This window comes from Corvus hawaiiensis, chromosome 2 (assembly GCF_020740725.1).
Source record: "Corvus hawaiiensis isolate bCorHaw1 chromosome 2, bCorHaw1.pri.cur, whole genome shotgun sequence".
In the NCBI taxonomy this organism is placed as follows: Eukaryota; Metazoa; Chordata; class Aves; order Passeriformes; family Corvidae; genus Corvus; species Corvus hawaiiensis.
This window is the reverse complement of record NC_063214.1, coordinates 32,367,038-32,383,783: the sequence shown is the minus strand read 5'-3', so window position 1 is coordinate 32,383,783 and position 16,746 is coordinate 32,367,038. Positions and strand designations below refer to the sequence as shown.

General features: G+C 39.6%; 1 protein-coding gene across 6 annotated transcripts in view; it reads left to right on the top strand.

The window, feature by feature from the left end:
- The window catches only part of LOC125321416 (trypsin-like), a 59,884-nt gene that overhangs the window by 35,654 nt on the left and 7,484 nt on the right, over window positions 1–16,746 (top strand). For 3 of the 6 annotated variants that reach the window (XM_048294228.1, XM_048294226.1, XM_048294224.1), the window contains exon 1: window positions 7,143–16,183. The exons of 1 other annotated variant lie outside the window; for it this stretch is intronic. The gene's annotated coding sequence lies outside the window, so the exon portion shown is untranslated. Of the gene's footprint in view, window positions 1–7,142; window positions 16,184–16,746 lie in introns of those variants that run through there. 2 more of the 6 variants (XM_048294225.1, XM_048294223.1) reach the window with 2 other exon arrangements.

Here is a 16,746-nt window from a genome sequence, read left to right as displayed (position 1 = left end):
TTCCACACAGCTGCTCTCTCACACCCCAGCTGCCTTGGCCCCACCTTCCCCCTGGGGGAGGAGGATCAAGATAAAATGAGATAGGAAAAGTTCTATAACTGAAACAAAATGAAATATAATAATACCACAAGTGTTGCACAATACAGTCATTCACCTCTTGCTGACAGATGCCCAGCCCATCCCTGGGTGGCAATCAACAGCTCCTGGCCAGCTCTCCCCAGTTTATATGCTGAGCATGACATTCTATGGTGTAGAATATCCCTTTGGCCAATTCGGGTTAGCTGTCCTGGCCAAGCTCCCTCCCAGTCTCTTGTGCATCTCCTTGCTGGCAGAGCATGGGAAACTGAAAATTTCTTGATTTAGAGTAAACACGACATAGCAACAACTGAAACCTCAGCATGTTATCAATGTTTTTCTCATGTAAATCCAAAACACAGCACTGTGCCAACTACTAAGAGGAAAATGAACTCTTTCCCATATGAAACCAGGACAAGAATTCATTTACAAAATGCTATACACTACTGTGGTGTTGCTGAGTAACTGAAGACATTTAATTAATAACATAATAAAACTGAACTCTGCATATCATAGGAATAATTTAAAGGAATTAAAAAAGAGCATAGCTGCAACCACCAGCCTTTGCAACTGGGCAGAGATGAGTAAAGAATGGAAATTTAATCTAATACTTAAACCCTTCCAAGTCAATAAATAGTGGTCAGCAGTACTGAAAATTAATAGCAAGTGTACTGTAGAGAACAAATGCTGTAACATTGAAGACATGGAGTAATCCTCATGGTTTAGGGTTTTTCCACATATGATTTGTGTTATTCTATATAAAATTGAACACTAGATTCTGGATTCTTGGCCTACATCTGCAGTTCCATGTAGATGATTCACTGACACACTAGAACTGCTTTCTCTCAACACATTCAACTTTCAGTGCTGACTAGAAGGCATCTAAGATGCCAAGAAAGCTCAGTCTTTCTGGAGTCAGCCTGTTTCCATCTCCACACAGTATCTCATCCAACAACGATGAGGTCATTGAGAAGAACACGTATCCATTTTTTGAGTGATGAGGGTGGCACCAAGCTGAACATCGCACACTAAGAATGGTCAGTTGCTCATTGTTGACCTTGTGAGAAGCAACATGTGTTGCTTCAGCTCCCTATCAGAAGCAGTTCTGATGCAAACTTACATAGAAACAATGGTAGAAAAAAAGATGTTTTCCCTGAAGAGAAATCACAGGGAAAAGGCCGCCGTTCCTTGCTGCTGTCCCATATTCTGCAATCACCTCATATTGTCAGTTATCATGTTCAAAATCCTAGCTCTTAGGATCAAAGGGTCATAGAACCATAAAGGTTGGAAAAGACCTTTAAGATCATCAAGTCCAACCCAGAACCACCACCATGTTGACCACTAAAACATGTCCTGAAGTGCCATATCCACACATTTTTTGAACAGTTCTGGGGGTGGTGACTTGACCACTTTGTGGAAAGTCTGTTCCAGTGCTTTACAACCTTTTTGGTGAAGTTTTTTTCCCTAATATCGAGTCTAAACCTCCCCTGATGCAACTTGAGGCCATTTCCAATAGTGGCAATACTTGCCAGGATTGCTCTTTTTTTTTTTTAGTTCTGCTGATTTGGTAACTCATTCTTTTGTTGGTCATAGTTAAGCAAACTGCAAAAACACTCCTTGCAGGGCTCAGAGACCCTTATAACCTACACTGCCGAAAGTGACAGTAAACAGATAGCTCCTTCCTGTTAGCACTCTCCCTGTGCTCTCTCACAGATGGAGCACTGTTTTCACCACAAGCCATAGAAAATTCACCATATGTGAGAAAGTTTTCAGGCATGAATCATGAAGTTTGAACAAAACAAAGGAAAAAAAAAAAGGAACCTTCACACTTCTTTTTGTCTATTAGAAGCTTCTATGGGCAGGAACAAAATGGGTAATTTCCACTACTAGACCTGTCCAAGAGTGAGCTGTCTGCAGAGTTCGTTCCACCTGAACACGAGAAAGAATGTTTTTGCTGTGCAGGTGACCGAGCACTGGAACAGGTTTCCCAGAGAGGTTGTGGAATCTCCCTCATTGGAGATACTCAGAAACTATCTGGATGCAATCCTGTGCCATGTGCTCTAGGATGACCCTGCTTCAGCAGGGAGTTTTGACCAAATGACCCACTGTTGTCCCTTCCAAACAGACCCATTCTGTGATTCTGTCAACCTGTGTCATTCTTGTGAAAAGACTTCTAGAGTGTTCTTCTTTTGCTTTTACCATTGCCAGGCAGAATGGGTTGCAAAGGTAAGGACTTCTCTCTTGGACTTTGTAAAGGGGAATATGTATTGGTAGTATGATGCATTAACAAATATTAAAAACAATTGATTGCTTGAACTATAGTTCATAAAGCTTTGTTGTGTTCTAATTGCACAAAAAATTAATGAAGAACCAAGCTTAAGCTTTTGATGAAAGAATAGTCAAAATAGTTCTTGCTTTCAGTTTAGATGTCATCCCTCGAAATACAATCTGGAGTCTGAGCCAAACTGAGATTCCTTTCTATTGCCACAGGAAACAAAATTCTGCAGGATAAATTAGGATGCTCATTGGCATCTATGTAAATGTGTTAAAGAAATGTCTCCATCCTAGGTTTCCCACAGTAGTCTCAGATGTCTGATACGAGGAAGAAATAATTTAATATTTGAGTGGTAAAACACTAGGTTTGGCTCAAGCTGACTACCCCAAAGGAATCCATAGGAATTATACTGTTATAAGCTAAGTTTCCCACCCCTCATGTGACAGTTTGCTTCAATGTTTCTACTAGTGTCTGGAGTCTTCTTGTTCTCTGCTGGTTCTCTTCACTGTCTCTAGGCAGACTGTTTCTCTGCCTCTATCTAAGGCTGCAGCCTCTGCTGACAGAGGCAGTGACCTTCCTTGCTTCCTTATCTTCCACCATGAACCAGTGTGCAACCTCCCCTTACCTAAGTAGATAAAGAGCTCAGCATATCTAGGAAAAAGTTTACAACTTGTGGCCCGAGGCTTCAGCATGTCTACCTACTAATGCCAATAAGTTACACTAAGTGACTAATTCCCTTTCTTCCTTTACAAATGTACCATCTCAGTCCCATTCTTGTAACAACTCCCAGGGAATTCTGTTTAGCTTCTGCAGTAAATGATTGTCTGCTAGATCAAAAAGACTGATAACATGAAAGAAAGCATATCACCACTCTTTCCAAGTCTTCTCATTACTCTTTTCAGGCATTGAAAGACAAATAGAAATAAAAACTAGCAAAAAGATGTTTCCCTAAAAACAGGTACAAAAGGAATACATACAGGGAGCAAGTCTATTCAACAAGAAGTTGCCATCTTCACATAGACATTTATCATAATAGATTTGCTACCTGAAAGGCTCTTACAATAATACAACATAATGAGGCTGGTGGGACGTAGTGATTTGTAGAATAACCAGGATAGATATGAGCCTCAAACACCCATGTCCATGGTCTGGTATCGTAGCAAAATTCCATTTTAAGATATGTTTTAAGACAATATGTTAGGCCATGAGACAAAGTGACTAAAACTGTGCCCATCCATTTCTACAGACTCTGTTGGAGAATGTTAATGTCAGTCAGAGGAGCATCATGTGTAACATTTTACATGTCACAGCTTGTTCATGAGAAATAGGAAAGGATGTTTTGGTCACATTTATCTTGATAAGATAGTAATTTTAGTTAGATCACACCTGATGGGTGAAGCCAAAGTAGTGATAATTAGTCAGAAAATTACTTCTGGAACCACATAGTTCAGAAATGATCAATGATGTCTGGACTTTTAGCTGCTACATGCAATGGATATTGGGCATAGATTAAGTATTAAATAGGATAATAAATAAGGAACCTGGAAGGTACACTGGCAAGAGATGAACAGTCATAAAGCCAACATTACTTTGCAACATTTTTCAACAAAAATCTTACAAAGTCAATTTCCTTTTCATCATTAACATGTCTTCTAGATAGCTCTATATGCAGAGATTACCATTGATTTTTTGTGAACAATCTCATATTACTCTTAAATTTCATGCAAACAAAAACCCCCTTTCCCAATACTTTGAAAAGGATTTAAAAACTTGTATACTGATATTTTAAATTCTTGTAGGATCTTAAGGCAATTTTCTCTCTATATGAGTCAGGCCAGGGTGCTTTTCTCTCTGACTGTAGTCACTGAAATCCATCTCCTCTGAGCAGACACCTTGTACTACCAGCTCCTCAAAAGGCATATGAAGTTTTTCAGGAGACCACCTTGCCACTGTCTTGGTACTCTGCTGTGCTGGACATTGCAAGAGTGGTCTGGGGTCCCATTAAGACTTCATAAATGGCAACGGCAGTCCCTTATTCACCACTGATTTCATAATCATCCTTAGCATAAACACTTCACATAATGAACCTCTTTACAAAAAACTTAAATATAAGCACTATGATTGCAAAGCTGTCATGTTCCTGGAATACTGACTGCCCCCCATCTCTTTAAAAATAGTAGGGGAAGCCAGATGCAGTCACATTCCTCTCTGAATTTAGTGCTTGATTAAATCATAAGCAAATCATCAGACCATGATGAGCAAACCATCCTCTGTACCAAATGATGTTATAATCATCAAAGCAATGTGAAAAATTAAAATCTCAAAGCAAAGGCTGACTGATTCTAGTATTTTCTAAACATGCATGGATTGTTGATTAATGTATCTTATACAACCACCAAAAGTAGACCAAAGCATATGATTCATTAAAGTCTGCTGGCTGGAACTGCTGATTGATTGTGCTCACATTCTGGGGATCACAAACAGATTTATGGCAGCTGACTCTAACTCACTTTTTAAGTGATAATCTTACAACTTTATTGGGTCAAGTAATGAATACTCAATAAGCAGGAATACCAAAACACAGGCACTGACATCAGAGTATAATGAACACATATCAGCATCAATAAAGGTACATAAAAAGATTTTTAAGCAACTGAAGTACATAAAGGCAGTAAAAAAAGCCAGGCAATTGCTGGTAGAAAATACTAGTTATATGGCTTTATGACAGCTGCCTTTCAGTCACTAGACCTTCAAGAAGTTACATTAGAATAATATGTACTCAGACCTATATTCTGTGTATTTTCAATTGCTGCAAAATTTGAATACAGTGTAATCAAACTATGCTCTCCAAAAGAAAACAATCCAATAAAGGTTTATTATGCCTCTAGCTGTTAGGAATCATGTATATAAAGATCTCTGGGAAAGGAAAGATTAAAAACAATTGCAAGATGCCAATGCTAGAGAGCATGGAGTTCTGGAAGTCATAAAATATTCCTAGCAGTGACATCTGGAGCTTTGAAGAGGATCAAAATACAGGTGTTTTCTAAACATCCCCTGGTTAACGGACTGGAAGTGCAACATGATGGTTTTCATCTTCCTTCACCACAAACTGAACAGGGGATATCCAGATAAAAATGGCAAGAATAAATGCAATTTTGCAGCAAAATATGCTTGGTCTTTATTTGTCTTTAACTCATAGTTTGACACCTAAGGTGTCAGTAAAGACAGTATATTTTTGCTGTAATTATGGAGGTAAAGGAAGTAAATACATCTTTCTTCCACTTCTTTCCAAGCCTACAGCCAACCAGAAAGAGTTCATCACATGCTAAGGATAACACAGAGTAATAGACTGACCTTGAGGCCAGTACCTGGTGTTTCAGAAGGAGATGCAAGAAGCCTCAGAATAAACATCTAAAGAATGACTTTTTCAAAGGGAAATTTACTAGATGCCCCACAACTTTTCTCTCATCCTGGATTAAAGATGACTTTCATCCAGGAAATCATGGACTTTGTCTCTTTTAACCCTTTTGTAGTTCTGTTTCTTAAACTCTTCACATGTGTTAATCGAAGCCACTGCTTAACAAAGAAATAAATTTAGAAATCCCGTAACTCTTTATGTTTTGGTTTGGAGCTTTTTGGTTGGTTGGGGGTTTTTTTGGTGGGTTTTTTTGTTTTTGTTTTTTTGGTGGTTTTTTATTTTTGTTTTTGGGTGGGGTGGGTTTTTTTTTGTTGTTCTTCATAGTTAAAATCCATTGCTGCTGGTCACTACTGGTTGCAAATCTTGTGCCTCGACAGTGCCAATTTTTGTTTCCTGAGACACAATGCCTCCGACAGTTCCCCAGAAGAGCTGCAGCTGTGCACAGTTACATACCTGTGAGCAGGTATGTGAGTATGTAAGCACATTGGCTCTGAAGACCATGATCTCTTTTTGTAAACAGGGATATTGTCTTTGTAATCTTTTCATGCTTTAAAAATAATGAAACATGGAAAGAAATTCTGCATTTGCTATCAAAGTTTGTGTTCTGCACTGGCATTAACATCAGCTTGACCAGACTGCTTACCTGAACTAAGAACAGTATATTCAGCCAACGGGAGAGACTCAATAATGCCATCTGCCTGACTGCCTGATCCTCTTGCCAGAGATGTCTGACTGAGAGACATTATAGGATGTTTTATTGCATTCTAGTTTTCCAAATTAAAGTGAGAATTGTTATTATTAGTAGTAGTACTTTTTTTTTAATTGGTGTGAGTTTGTGAAAAAACACCTCCCATAACTGGGGAAATCTGTGGAAACTTCACATTTCAGGCCTGAAAAAGATACCAGTCATACATGAGCTCTGAAGAACTGAGCCAACATACATTGGGCTTAGATTTTGCTACTATTTGGTCCAAGTCAGCTTCTCTTCTATGTTTGTCCAGGGGAAGCCAATTTCTCCTCTTGCAGCTGAAATCAGTGGCATCAAAAGAATGATTCTTAAGTAACATCTGTGACAGGATAAATGTAAACATTATTTGATGTTCCTTTCCAAGGTCTTTAGCCTTGTTTTAGTTGTTCTTGTCAGTCAGACAATTCAGAAGGTACACAGAGCACATGTGTGAAATGACTGTAAGATTTAATGGCTTTCAGAGAGCTTACTGAGCAAAAGCCCAAACAAAGATTTTATTGGCTTCTTGAACTCATTCCTCTCTGGGGCTAGGTTGCAGCAAAAGTTTTTAATGGCTCAAGAGCATAATTCAGTACATATGAATAATTTCATAAGTTTCAGGCTTCTGTGAATTCTCTCAATGAGTCCATCTTGTTTAAAATCTCAGTAAGTCATTGAGTCAGCAAGTGAAGATCAAAGACCTTATTCTGAGAAATGCAGTAAAAAAAACTAGCAGAAAACTGGGAAAAGAAAAAAGGAAAGCTGTTTTTAAAAAGTATTTGTATATATTCAGTAGGAACATATAAAGAGTGGTCATAGAACGAACTGACCACTGACAAAAGCTTGATAACATGCAGTAGTTACAGTAAAGGACTCTGATTACTTGGCCAATTTCTGTTCTCAGTTTTACAAGTGCAGAATGCATGCTATGAATGCATGACATTGCAAACTACCTAACAAAATCATGCTCTCCCTATGAATACTAATAAAAAGCTGTGGTGCTAAGTTCCACCAAAAAATCAGTGGCCATGCAATTTGCCATGCATTTTATTGGGAGAAATTGGGAGCAAAATAAGTTGCTCTAAAATAAAGGTTTTGTAGCAAGACAAAATTTTCTTAATCAGATAGTTGTGTGTTAGGTCCTCTCTTGCCATGCCTCTGGATCAGAAGGCTTTTGCAGTCTTGGGACTAAGAGTTTCTGTGATCAGGCTCAGTCCTATGTTAACGTGTATAAATGGCTTTGGGAACAGATTTTGTTTCATGTCTTGCCAAGAGTACGGGCAAGCCAAGATAATTTTTCACCACTTGTATCCAGGTGTGCAGGAAGCCCACAGGAGTTTCTGTTCCAGTAAAACACCATCCTACTCAGAGAGCATCCAGAATCATTCACATGATTCAAATTTTGTTTTGTTTACAGTTACAAAGAGATCTATTTTAGCATCCAGGAATGGGGAAATAAGAAGGGTAACAGAATGTAAAGGGAACACTCCAAAGACAAGCACACCCAAAATATTACCACATTCTTTGTCAACTGCAATAAAATGTCATAGCAGTGCCCTTCAGTATTCCCTGAAGCTGCAGTACACTGCTCAGTAAAATATTTAATAATTATCATACTTAGTTTTAAAAAGGCTAGAATAACATCAAGTGAAAGCCCAAACAGTGAGAGCAACTCAAATAGGAAAGAGCTCTGAAATCACAGGATATGATCCAGAGAGTATTTTTATTCCAAAGGCATTAGTGTGTTGCTCAAACTGATTAAAGTATCATCTTCCTGCCGCTGACTTCCTATAAACCGCAAATAGCAGAAGTTCTGCCTGATGTGTTGGGTTACAATACCATATAAACCCAATTATAGAACCTTGAAATCAATACAGAGCTGTACAGAATTGTGCTGTCCAATAAGAATGATATTTCCAAGTCCCATAAGCACTAGCTCTTAATACAGCAATAGAGAGAGATAGGAATAATAAATACCCTTGAGCTTGATTCCACTGTTAACTGACTTGCACTTGCAGAGTTGCAAATGAAAGTTTTCTCTCCTTCACAAACTGCTTGTGTCAAAGCATTGTCTTTCCATATCTTCTTCATCTGACTTCTAAGAGTGTTACCTACAGCTTACCTGCACAGAACATACACTGGCTCTAAATAGTAGCCTTGCAACTAAGGATGCATGCTAGGGTGATACAGCTTTTATACCTTAAAATTACTCCTATCCTGAAGACTGAAATTGCACTGAATTAAAACTGTGGTCTTATGTAAGAAAATATGCTGTCCTTTGGAGGACAGGGGAAAATGTCAAAAACTGTGTCAATCTTTTTTCAGTGAAATTCATAGCAGTACTAGCAGTAGTCTGTGTCTGTAAGGCTGTGTATCAACCAGACTTTGTGACTGGGATACTCGCCTTATGTGGGGTGCAGATCATGAGAAGCATTCCAAAGGGGAAGGATTTACTTTTCACTAAGTTCAGTAGATGCAGAGGAGCTCTAGTCCCTTAATCAATTAGGTCTAATGAATAACCTTCACTGTGCTCCTGTTGAGCAAGTCATGGAGCTTGAAATAATCTCATAAACAGACTCCAGGGTCTGAAATTGTGTGGACTAGGATAAATACAACCTGAATAGGATTGTGTAAAACATTTGGTCTGTGACATAGCTGTTGAAACCATTATCGTTTAGCAATTACATCACCATAAAGCTGTCAACTGCTCAGTGTTTACTGGTAGCCTTCCAGATTCTGGAAGCCCGTGCCAAATACTCATCTTGCTCCTTTTGCCTCCGCAACTAAAAGACCTTTGTGTTGAGAGACTGTTTTTATGCAGTTGTTCAGGAGTGAACTGCCCAAAGAGACTTTTTGAAGAGACAGTGAAAAAAATAGGGAAGAGCAAGGATCAGAATGGTTGAGCTAGGATTTTCATATCTATTCCCACAGAATCTTTCCTTCAAGCCCATCCTGGTTTCCTACACATTGACTTGAGGAAATAGTGAGATGAATTCTTCACAGCTCTGTTCTCTGTGGGAAAACACTTTCAACTGTTTTTATTTTCCTCAGGCATTCTGACAAGATTAAAGAGGAAAAAAGTGCAGAAGAGAAACAGAGAGGTGAAGGAAGAGACTGCTGCTTAGTGAATTAATGGTGGCCCACAGGATAATTCCTCTTCCTGCTTAGAATTCATTTAGCTTTAATGGTTGTTAAGTGGGATTTGTATAATATGTTGTGTCTTTCAAAGCAATTCATTTACACAAGCTTAGACATTTCAGAAAGAACCATTACAGACTTAGCTGTCTCTTCTGTTTAGCTGTTTCAAGAGAAAGTAAGCAGAAAATCAGCAATAGGATTTGAAGGGGACCTATCACTTGAAGTAGTCTGGGCTGGGATATGTATAGGTTCCAAAATTTGAGGATAGCTTGTATGTCTACAGGGTCAAGGATAGATGAAGTCTTTACTTTGCAGTGCTTGATGTCATTTTTTATAGGACTAATGGAGACAGAAATTACAGTCTTGCAGCTAAAATTGTGCATAAAACCTCTCCTAGTTGACTTTAAAGTCAGTAAATGGACTATATATTTCTGGTAGTTTCAGTAGGTAATATAATTATTCCTATGAGACTAGGACTAGGATTTGCTTCTTCCAACTTATTAAGAGTGCTAGGAGAGCAGGACCTCAATCATAAACCTATACAGTTTAATGGAACAATTTTATTGTTTTTAATGTGTCTTACTTCAGTGCACTGCAGGCAGCATTACAGTAATTTCCAAAGGGAACATTGGAATGTAGTGCAGATACAAAGAGTCAATTTATTTGGTACAGAAAAACATATCTTCCTCTTTCCTGGGTGTGTGAGAGTCAATTTAGAAATTATCACTTATTTATGCAAATATCTCAAAAATTAAAAGAATATTTAAGATTCTTTGGCTTTAAGATTCCATTTATGGAATCACAGCAAATATCTTGAGGTTGGAAGGAATCTCTGAAGATTGTCTAGGCTGACCTCTGCTCTTGAATCAGTCAGCTAGAGCAGCTTGCTCAGTGTTCAGTCAGGTTTGGAACACCTCCAAAGATACTCAGTATCTGAAGATACTCAAGAACTATACAACATAGCTGGGCAACCTGTTCCTGTGTTTGACTACCCTTACAGTAAAAAATGAGGGGGATTATGTTTAAACAGAATTTTCTGGAATTGATTTTATGCCTCTTACACAACTGAGAATAGGCTGATGTTGTTTTCCTTATTCAGACATTCATACCCATCAACAAGGTTCTTCCTGAACCTTCTTTTTTAAGGCTAAACAATCCCAGATCTCTCAGCCTCTCCTCATATGAAAGGTGCTCCAGTCCCTTCATGATCTTAGTGGCCCTTTGCTGGACTTACTCCAGCATGTCCATATAATTCTTGTGCTGGGGAGTCCTGAACCGAATACATATCCCAGATATGATCTTGCTGGTGTGTAATACAGGTAATAATTTCCTTGACCTGGGAACACTTTTCTTAGTGCAGTCAGAAATGCTGTTGGACTTATTTGCTGCAAGGGCATGTTGCTGACTCATCTTCAACCTTTGCTTTATGACTCCTACGTCCCTTTTTTTTCTTTTGCAAAGCTGCTTTCCAGCTTTGGTACATGAGGTTATTCTTTCCCATGTACAGGATGTTCTATTTATCTCAACAGGTGTATCAATCAGTCCTCTCAGTTTTATATCATCTGCAAAATTGCTGAGGGTGCACTCTGTTCAACTGCCCAACTCATTATTGAAAATGTTAGCTTGTGCTGCACAACAGATGGGTGGCATCATTCATCATTTTCAGCCATTGCTGTGAAGAATGATAGATAACAATAGCAAAGGTTTTCCACAGAAAAGAGTATTTTAGCAAATCTGTTGTCTATTTTACTGGCAAACGTGTCTTGTGCAGTGACAGAATTCTCTTGCAAACAGTCTTATTTATAAGAGGATGTTCCTTTCAGAAAAAACAAACAAACAAACAAACAAACAAACAAGCAAACCCAAAAACCCACGAACAAAACCTGGTGGGTGCAGGACAAAGAAACTGTGGTGAAGAACTGACTTTGCAGAAAACTAGGACTCAGCAACAACTCTTCCAGGCACTGATGTCCTATGCCTACTTATGTATTTACATCAAAAAGGTATGAAAAATAACTAATTGCTTGCTCAAAATGAACCTCTCTGCAAGAGCTTCATTGCATAAGATCTCCCAGACAAGACAGGACCCTTGCTGGGGAAGCCTGGCTGACTCCAGACTCTGTGATATTGGTAATCTTTAAAGTGAGACTTCTATTCTTGATTAGCCTCACTTCTGAGAGAATTTTCTTGAGTGTCATACTAGTAACATATCACATAATATATAGTAAGTAAAAAGCAATTGTCTGAGTTTTAATTCATAGTCCTTAGAAAGTTAATAAAACATTTTGAGGGGGAAAGGAAATAGTGAAAAGGCCTCACAAAACCAGAATTGTTTTCTGGATTAATTAAAAGTTTAGGAAATTTGTCCTGCTGGAAGTCTTCCTAACCTCTCTGCAGATTTACACACTATAATAAATTATCAGCTGCATCTGAAGAGTCCTCTCTATCTCTACAACTGTAAAATGACATGTTACAGCTTTGCTGGAACTGAGACACCAATGTTAAGTGCAAGGTCCACAAAACCCTTGAAGTTTCACCTTTAAATTGTATTGAAACCCAGAACATTTCAATACCACATTCATTTGCTGGTCTAAAGCAAGACAACTGGCTAACGAGGAGGGATCAGTCACAGGCATAAGAAGAGGCTGTGTGAGCACCATGACAACTAAAGTGCCAAGCTAGTGACCCAGAGATATGGTGGGGGATGAAAAGGGGTGGGGACTATATGGTCTTTAAGGTCCATTCTAATCCCTTAATATTCTATGATTATGTGATTCTATAATGCTATGATTCTATGTTGTGTTTCAGTGGAATTGATCTAGTCCTTGATTTCAGTGAGGAACCATATTTCCAGGCCATCATTTTTTGAAAGCTCTAGTTTTCACTTGCCCTAAGTGAGCTGGTGGCTTACCTACACTTTCCTTCAGAGATAGATGTACCCCTGAAGCATCTGCAGGGAAAATGCACATATGCTCCTCCCATTCAGACGCTGGTGCATCCAACAGGATGTATTTTTAAATAAATGCAATACGTTTCAAGGAAATCTCCTGGACATGGTGCTTGATGTACATTTCATGGAATGATTTAGTTTTGTGTGTGAGCAAGAGTAATAACAGGCTCAAGTAAAGTTTTTGACTCTTATCGTGTTGACTAATGAAAATGATTGCACAAGTACCAAAGAATTGTGACTTGGACCTGCCCATTCTCTCATGCATTCCAAACACCAATGTTATTGGTCAACAAGCACACACTACAGAAAGAATCTAGTATGCTAAGATGCCACAATTATTATTTTTAGATAAAAAACTTAACTCTGTTCCAGGGCACCGGCACTCTACAATGACTTAAATTTCTGGGGAAAATGCAAAATTATTCTTATCCTGCTTCCTAGGCTAGGAAAAATAGTTAAATTTCTTTTGCACCATGTAAAACTAGTGAAAAAATTATCTGGTCTTCAATAATTAAGGGCAAGATGGATCATAGACTATTTGTCATTGCTAGGTCAATAGTACATGTACTGCGTCATTAGCAAAAAGCTTTTTTATCCATTTTCTGCTTGACCTGTGTTACTGACTTTGATGACTAACCCCTTCTGCTCCTTTTGGAGAGCTGACTATTGTAAAGGGCTGAATAAAGTCCAGTTTTGTTCACACCTTCCCCTCCATGCAAAAGTAGTGTTATATACCTGAGAATTTCCAGCAAATGGCCAACGAGTTGATTAGTGTCCAAGATGATTAGGTGGTACATGACATACAAGAAAAAAACAAGAGACCTGTTTTTATTTGACTTGGAGAGAAGAAAGCTAAGGGCAGGTAGCAGCAGAGGAGGTATAATTCCAACCTTTCACTAGCAAAAAAGGCAGGTGTAGGGAAATGGAGACATAATGACAAGATGGAATGGTTATGAGTTGCAGAAATAAAAGGAAAAGAATTTGCCCTTGAGGGTCCTACTGTGTTAGAACAGAAGGTGCCCAGAAAGACTGTAGAATCTCCCTCCTTGGAGGTTTCCAATTCTCTACTGGGAAGTCCCTAAGGACCTCTTCTAGGTTATAAACTGGTGTTGCTTTAAGTTGGAGGTTGGACCACAGACCCCCACCCCCTGGATCTTCCTTCAGGCAAAAAGTACTCAGTGGTTCTATGAAATAATCTCTTGATTGTCAAGAGCACAAAGTATATAGACACACTGGATATGGAACTTCAGTACTACTTTTTGCTATAAAGATCCCACTGTATTTCTTTCATGCTGGGTAAAAAGTGAAAATAACTAATGTAAAGTGTCCCTGTCTTAAGATCTCCAGAATGTATAGCTAAGACACAGAAAAAAGGCAGGAACACAAACAGATAGAAGGGTGATGTTATTTACTCAAGGATCAGTGGAATAGTACAAGATTACTGTCAGAGGCAGAGTTAGGACCTATACCACTGGGCAATATACTAGGGAAAAAAACGATTTTCTTTATGCTGTTAAAATGCTACACTCTCATAATTATACTGAAAAATACAAGTTTTCCAATGGAGTAATTTGCCAATGACCTGATACAGAAATTCCTATACAGTCATTAACAACTATAGTTACAATTATTGGGCTTGCCAATAACATTTTCATTAGGATGTCTTGGAAATGTGGAAGAAGGGAAGGAGAAAATGGTGGAAGAGGTGGCAGAAGCAAGGAGTGGCAGCAGGCAGCAGAAGAAGGCCATGGAGGAGCAGAAGGAGGAGGCAATGGAGAAGGTGACAAAAGAAGTTGCAAAGGGCTGCAGCAGAAGCGAAGAAGGAGGAGGTGACAAAGGAAGTGATGTAAGAAAAGAGGCCGAAGAAGGTGGTGGAAGAGAAGAAGATGATGGATGAGATGACAGAGTAGGTGATGGAAGAAGCTGGAAGAAAAAAGGTGATGAATTAAGGAAGGTGGAGGGAGTGGAAGGTGGCAAAGGCCAAAGGTGGAGGAATACAGTCGCTAAAGAATGAAAGTCATGGAAGGGTGTGGTGGTGAAATGCAGTGGTAAAGGCAGTGAGACAGAAGGCAGCTTTGGCATATGGAGGCAGTGGCTGATTAATTCAGCAGTGGAAGGTGGCAGCAGTGGGAGGTGGCAGAAGGCAGCAACAGGAGGCAGTGATGGAATGTGACAGCAGACTGCATTGACAGGAGGTGGTGGCAGCAGAAAGCAGTGGAAGAAGACAGCAGAGACAGGCGGTGCACGAAGGCAGCAGTGGTGGAAGGAAAAATGGTGGTGGAAGAAGACAGAACAAGGTGGAGGTGGCAGAAGGAAGGCATTTGCATTGGAAGGTGGCTGTGGCAGATGAAGGCAACAGAAGCAGGCAGAAAAATAGAAGGAGGAGGCAATGGAGGAGGGAACAAAAAAAGGCAGAGGAAGAAAGCCACAGAATAAAGGAGGAGGAAATGGAGGAGGCAAAGAAAAAGTGTTGGAAGAAGAGAAGGAGAAGGCTACAGACAAGGCAATTAAGGAAGGTGGCAGAAGACATTGGAAGAAGAGAAAAAAGAGGCTATGGAAGAAGACAGTGAAGGAAGGGTAGGAGGAGGCTGTGGAAGTAAACAAGGAAGAAAGAACTGAGGAGGCAATGGAAGACAATGGTGATGAAGGCAATGGAAGGAGAAGCAAGAGACAACAGAGGAGGTGAAGGAAAAAGGTGACAGAAGAAGTGAAGGAGGCAGCAATGGAGGTGGTGGAAAAGGCAGTGAAGGAAGAGAGGGCAGAGGTAAGAGAATGCAGCAGAAGTGTGTGATGAAAAAAGAAAAGGAGGCAATAGAAGAAGGTGCTAGAATTAGGAAAGAAGGAAGTGATGAAGAATGTGATGAAGTAAGTGATGGAAGAAGATACCAGAAAAAGCTGGTGGAAGAAAAGGAGGACATGATGGTGCAGGTGACAGAAGAAGATGGCAAAGAAGGCAGAGGGAATGGAGAAGGTGGTGGGATAAGATGTCAGAAGAAGGCAGCAAAAAAAGGGAAGGAAGACTTGATGGAAAAAGGTGTTGGAAGAAGAGCAGGGGGCAATGGAAGAAGGCAGCATGAGGAGAAGGCCACAGAAGAAAGCAGAGGATGAAAGTGGTAGAAGAAGGTGATATAAAAAGAAAAGGAGGAGGACACAGAAGAGGTAGAATAGAATGAGGCAGTGGAAGAAGGTGGCAGCAGAAAGGAAGGAGGAGGCAATGAAAGAAAATGTTGGAAGATTAGGAGAAGATGGAGGAGATGGAGGAGGTGTCTGTCCTTATTTTGGCTGGGATAGAGTTAATTTTCTTCTTAGTAGCTGGTGCAGCACTATGTTTTTAATATGAGAATAATATTGATAACACACTGATGTTTTGGTTGTTTTTATGTAGCACTTACTCCAAGTCAAGGACTTTTCAGCTTTCCATGCTCTACCAGCAAGGAGGTGAACAAGAAGCTGTGGGGGAACATAGCTGGGACAACAGACGCTAACTGGCTAACAGAATATTCCACACCACAGAACGTCATCCTTAGAATATAAACTGGGAGGAGTTGGACAGGGGACTAATCCCTGCCCAGGGACAGGCTGAGCATCGCTCAGCAGGTGGTAAGCAACTGCACTTTGTTTTTCTTGCATTTTCTTTTTCTACCATTATTATATTTTGTTTTAAGTATTAAACTGTTCTTATCTTAACCCACAAAGGTTTTTTACTATTTTTTCTGATTCTTCTCCCCATCCAGCTGGAGGAGAGGAAGTGAGGGGAGTCAGCGAGCGGCTGCATTGTACCTAGTTGCTAGCTGGGGTTAAAGCATAATGATCCTTTTGTGGTGCCAATGTGGGGCACGAAGGGTTGAGATAACTACAGATCTGACCAGAGTGTGATGAAACAAAATAATTTTTGCATATTTTCAAAAAGAAGAAAAGCATTCATTTTTATCAGCTTACATGATAGAATTACTGTTCTTGAAATTAATCTGATCCGTGTGCTCAGCATCACCGTCACCTCTGTGTTTCGAGAGCCATCTATGGGGAACTATTAATAATTACACCTTCCTTCCTTCCTTCCTTCCTTCCTTCCTTCCTTCCTTCCTTCCTTCCTTCCTTCCTTCCTTCCTTCCTTCCTTCCTTCCTTCCTTCCTTCCTTCCTTCCTTCCTTCCTTCCTTCTTTC